This window comes from Anabrus simplex, chromosome 1 (assembly GCF_040414725.1).
Source record: "Anabrus simplex isolate iqAnaSimp1 chromosome 1, ASM4041472v1, whole genome shotgun sequence".
Taxonomy (NCBI): Eukaryota; Metazoa; Arthropoda; class Insecta; order Orthoptera; family Tettigoniidae; genus Anabrus; species Anabrus simplex.
Window position 1 is genome coordinate 590,675,894 of NC_090265.1, and position 5,991 is coordinate 590,681,884.

Consider the following 5,991-nt stretch of genomic DNA (forward strand, 5'->3'; position numbering starts at 1 on the left):
CTGTTTAGTGAAATATTTCTCTAATGAAGAATCGGCCAGGCCATAGGATATATCTGGCTTGTAAAGGAAAACTTCCTAACCTCCACAATATAATAAATGCGTTCCGAAATATTACCAATAATATTTGATTCATGAAGAAATTGGCAAGTTAAATTCACCGGAAAAACCGTATCACTGAGGCGATAGGCTAGATCACAATGACATTCCCATAGATTACAACCTATAAAATGTACATTTGAAATTTAGATGAAACCGGCACAATATTCATTTAAATCCCAATCATACTGTCATTCAAGAGATAAAATACGCCTTACAACATTTTAAAACATATACATATTGTAACCGTTCGTGGGCGCATTAACTAAGGGTTCGAAACAATGTAGGTATGGAAACAGACTTTCAACGTATTAGGTCGTGTTACGTACATGTAGTACGTGTTGAAGAGATGTTAAGTACAGAACAAAAATGGCCAGCCGGACACCAGTGGGATCCGAACCCACAACCTCCCGATTTCGCGTCGGTTGCTCTACCAATTGAGCTATGGTGGCCTAGGCCATCTTTGTTCTGTTTGAAAGGATCTGAGCTACAGGTCTGGCACTGCTGCTAGCACACTGTAGAGTGCGTTTAAGTCGCCCGTTGTGGGGCATGTCAATGAATATTCATTGACACGTCCATGAATTGACATGCCCCACAACGGGCGACTTAAACGCACTCTACAGTGTGCTAGCAGCAGTGCCAGACCTGTAGCTCAGATCCTTTCAAACAGAACAAAGATGGCCTAGGCCACCATAGCTCAATTGGTAGAGCAACCGACGCAAAATCGGGAGGTTGTGGGTTCGGATCCCACTGGTGTCCGACTGGCCATTTTTGTTCTGTACTTAACATCTCTTCAACACGTACTACATGTACGTAACACGACCTAATACGTTGAAAGTCTGTTTCGATTACAACGCGGTCGTGAAAATTCAATATTCAATGTAGGTATGCCTCGGCTGGTGTCAACGAAGTTTCAGGAGATTCCACTCACGGGCATGGACGTTCAACGAGTACTGGTTACAATTAATTTCTGCTTAACATCAGGCTCTTATTGATATGGCGAGAATACATCTTACATAACTATGTGAGGCTATTCTAATTCTTAATTTAAAAATGAAAATATCGAGAATTCTAGCGTCTTGGAAGGATGTCCCAATTTAATTAAATCATTCGTGAATGAAATATAAACGATAATAATATTTAACATAAAACATTATTGGAAAATGAAAATAGAATCAAATTACTGTATGTTTTGCTGGTTTTGATCATTATAATATTAATAACTTGTTGGCGATTGAAACTAACTTTAATTCAAAATCTCAATAATTTGTAAATCCAACATGGAGCTTGCTGAGGGCTTGATTATCAAGACAATTTAAATTATTCCATTATTTATCACTGTCCGCCAATAACGAAATTAAAATAAGAAACGTTTAATTTATTCACTCATATCTGTCACTCATTAACCCAAGATATTGTCCTCTCATACTCCAACGATCGTAATTCCTCGCATAAATTATCTATTTGACAACTTGAGTATGCCATAATAACTTACATCCAACGTTGTCGCCTGCTAATAACATAATCGTATGCATTTATATGAGACATCGCATTACTTTCACATTGATGTCTTGTATCGAAGATTCTCTAACAATGATCATCCACTCAAGTGTGTAAAATTTGCCTCCTTTCCATGCCATGGATTAACATTTTGACGACTGTTTACACGATGAACATCTTATTTAATTATTCTCAACCTTAAATTCATTGAAATTCTCGAAGATTACACTACATTTCCGTAATGCTTATTTCCAGCGAACCGCATTTATCACCATATTATTCTATCGACGATCCTATCATTCTTTATTACTTTACATGCACACCATATCTATTCATAATTATCCATTCAAAAATATACAAGCACATATATCCGAAGAAACTATCTCATAACCAAGTAGTGTCAGAATCACCTTATTAACATGGCAAACATAATCATCTCTCACAAAATCACACCTGTACCATGAGAATTATCCTATAAGAAGACCTTAAATCGACACACATTAATCATTTCTAATCACGTCACAAGAATTATCCACGAAGTAACTAGTGTGTTACCTCAATTATGAAGAGAGTATCTTCTGAACACACGGACAATCTTTAGAAAAACCCGGAATAATTACCACGATTGCGTGCTTATCACCAGTTGAGTATTACACGGAAATCTATAGCTTCGATATCTCCTTATTAAGAAATTAACTACTATCCACGGACATTATGAAACATTTGCGACGATCACATTATGTTACTCAAGTTGTATCTTAATCATGTCACCTTATGACAACATAAAGAAAATCTACACTACTACAATACATTCTTCATGATAGAATAGAGGAAGGACAATATTTTGGGGTGCTTGTCGTTGACGGATTCTTGTAGATCAGCACCATCTTCTCGGCTGCTCGAACTTCAGATACTTATATCACTCCACATAATTCCAGACCAGCCAGGACTCTAATCCTGATTTAAACCTGCATAGTTGCTTTGATTGAAGTATTACAATGACAATCTTTCACCCTCGTAGACGTTCTGATCTGAAACTTGTGTACAATTGGAATTAATACGACATTATACAACACACATAAATATTCCAGCGTTGATTCATAACACTCGCCTTATTTCCTTGTGTTGAACGCTAGATCTTATACTATTACAATTCTTTTCCGTATTCTCATACAATAACTCTTCAAATTCTTATAATTTTAGATCAACTTCCTTCTTAACGTGTGTAGTATTTTTTTACTCGACCTTCAATCTCTATATTACCATATTATTGTTCATATAAAACAATCCCTATTTTAATATTTCAATAATAATATTGGTTCGCGTTTTTACAATTCCTAACAAATCGCTGATCTGTCATTTCCTTTCCATGTGTTTTTGACATTTGAGGAATGTTTTCTGTGACAAGATCACTCTCTTAATTGAGAATTTATGCAAAGGAACACGCTTAACTATTCGCTTTATCTTCTTAACATTTACAATCGAGTATTTAATAAACGCCTTCTTGGTCACTGAACTTGCATCATTCAAACCATTACATGGCCTCCGCCGTATATGTCATTGCTGGATCTGAAGGTCACATATAAAAATTTACTTTATTCTCCCGCTGCTATGTGGTCTTTTTATTTACCGGTTTCCGCTTGTACACTAGATAACGCGTTTCTGGATATAATTATCTCAAAACCACGGGGTTCCGAGCTTATGAATTTTGCGCCTTCATCCTATTTCCATCACCGAACTCGATAGCTGCAGTCGCTTAAGTGCGGCCAGTATCCAGTATTCGGGAGATAGTGGGTTCGAACCCCACTGTCGGCAACACTGAAGATGGTTTTTCGTGGCTTCCCATTATCACACCAGGCAAATGCTGGGGCTGTACCTTAATTAAGGCCACGGCCGCTTCCTTCCCAGTCCTAGCCCTTTCCTAGCCCATTGTTGCCGTAAGACTTATCTGTGTCGGTGCGACGTAAAGCCAATAGCAAACAAAACAAACCTATTTCCATCAAAGTTAACTATTCAAATGCGCGAGTTATCTCGACCTACAGACATAGTTGGACATATAGTGACTGGACGCATAACGGCATACTTCCGTATAACCTTCAACGGTTCCTCTATCTCTGATCAGGAGACCATTGGAAGGTTATAATACCGTATACAGATAATTCTGCGGCGTTGCTCCAGTTGCATCTACGTATAAAATGTTATGTTCATAATTGTAAAGAGAGAAAATCTAGCTACACAATGTACTATGTATTAGAATAGATAAAGGACAAACATAATTGTAAAGAGAGAAAATCTAGCTACACAATGTACTATGTATTAGAATAGATAAAGGACAAACATAATTGTAAAGAGAGAAAATCTAGCTACACAATGTACTATGTATTAGAATAGATAAAGGACAAACATAATTGTAAAGAGAGAAAATCTAGCTACACAATGTACTATGTATTAGAATAGATAAAGGACAAACATAATTGTAAAGAGAGAAAATCTAGCTACACAATGTACTATGTATTAGAATAGATAAAGGACAAACATAATTGTAAAGAGAGAAAATCTAGCTACACAATGTACTATGTATTAGAATAGATAAAGGACAAACATAATTGTAAAGAGAGAAAATCTAGCTACACAATGTACTATGTATTAGAATAGATAAAGGACAAACATAATTGTAAAGAGAGAAAATCTAGCTACACAATGCACTATGTATTAGAATAGATAAAGGACAAACATAATTGTAAAGAGAGAAAATCTAGCTACACAATGTACTATGTATTAGAATAGATAAAGGACAAAGTTCTGTACTCATCTTGGCTGGTGAGTTCCTGAAGATGTGACCTTTACACCCTGGTCCTCGGGACATTATGACATTCCCTCATCCAGGTGTTACTTGGATATTACAGCATTTTCCAGGCCCGGCGGGACTTCATCCCGGCTTAGGCCTACATATTGATACTGGTTAGCACTTCAACAGGATGATTCTTCCTCCGTTCCTTCGTGGATTAACCTGCAACTTGTACAGTCAAATTGACACAATGTTATATACCTAAATAAGCATAACAAGATTCTGTTACGACACTCGCCATTTTTTTTTTTTTTTTGAGAGAACTAAAATTTCACACGTAATGTTTTCCTCGCTTATTGGCATACAATCAAATCACAGATTCGGTCAGCACGGCAAATATATATTTTCATTCTTGAAAACGATGCTCATTCCTTTTCTTTTCTTTTCTTTTTTTTAGTATATGCTATTTCATTGATAACAATGGTGTGGATGTGGGCGTTTCTGATTGAGGGTTATTCCTCACGACTTAACCTTTTGTATGGCACATCCGAGAGTCGAGTAACATTCTCTTCGAAATAAGTCGATCTCACGAGCGCGAATGCTCGATTAGCAATGAAATGCACCCAATAATTCATATCCCGTTGTCTCTTCAATTCTGTTTTAATCAGTTTTTTTTTCCCTTAAAGAGTTCTCATTCACTTGTAGATGTCCATGGGTGATAGGTGATGACATAATATATAAATAATGCGAGTGAACGGTAATCCTAACATGTGTAATTCCTACTATTCAATCCAATCCACAGACTGCGTTATAGAAACGGTCATTGAGAAGGAACATTACGCAATAGTATCAATTCACTCTCTTGTCAAATATAGTCATCTTCACTCAGCAGTAGTTGACGTCACTTCAAAATATCAAAATTCAGGACACGAATTTATTGGGTACCAAGGGGTTCTAAACCGGCCCCGTGGTGTAGGGGTAGCGTGCCTGCCTCTTACCCGGAATCGCCGGGTTTGATTCCTGGCCAGGTCAGGGAATTTTACCTTGACCTGAGGGCAGGTTCGAGGTCCACTCAGCCTACGTGATTAGAATTGAGGAGCTATCTGATGGTGAGATAGCGGCCCCGATCTAGAAAGCCAAGAATAACGGCCGAGAGGATTCGTCGTGCCGAACACATGACACCTCATAATCTGCAGGCCTTCGGCCTGAGCAGCGGTCGCTTGTTAGGCCAAGGCCCTTCAAGGGCTGTAGTGCTGTGGGGTTTGGTTTGGTTTTGGGGTTCTGAGTTTCTACATTTCATATATCAAATATTTACTTAAAGGTGACATTCAACTGAGCGAATTGTTCCGAATTATCGAAATATCTAAAAACATAAATTGACTGGTTATATGTCTCTTTTATGATTTCAACTGACTTCTATGTTATCATGAACTTCAATAATTCCCTCATGTTTGGCTCAGAATCAGTTGAAAGGTTATAACAGTAACGTGAAGTACGATAAAGCTGAACAAAGTGGAGACAGAATGAGGACGATCACAGAGTTTATTGAACGGTACCGTTCCTGATTCGAAGCTGTGCGAAATTCTCGTTACTTCTCGGTTACATAT

The 5,991-nt window shown here is 37.6% G+C and overlaps 1 non-coding gene across 1 annotated transcript; it reads left to right on the plus strand.

Annotated features, from left to right (window-relative positions):
- The first annotated feature begins 781 nt into the window (after window positions 1-781).
- Window positions 782-855, plus strand: TRNAL-CAA (transfer RNA leucine (anticodon CAA)). The gene has a single exon. It is a non-coding gene; the product is annotated as a tRNA-Leu (tRNA).
- The last annotated feature ends 5,136 nt before the right edge of the window (window positions 856-5,991 follow it).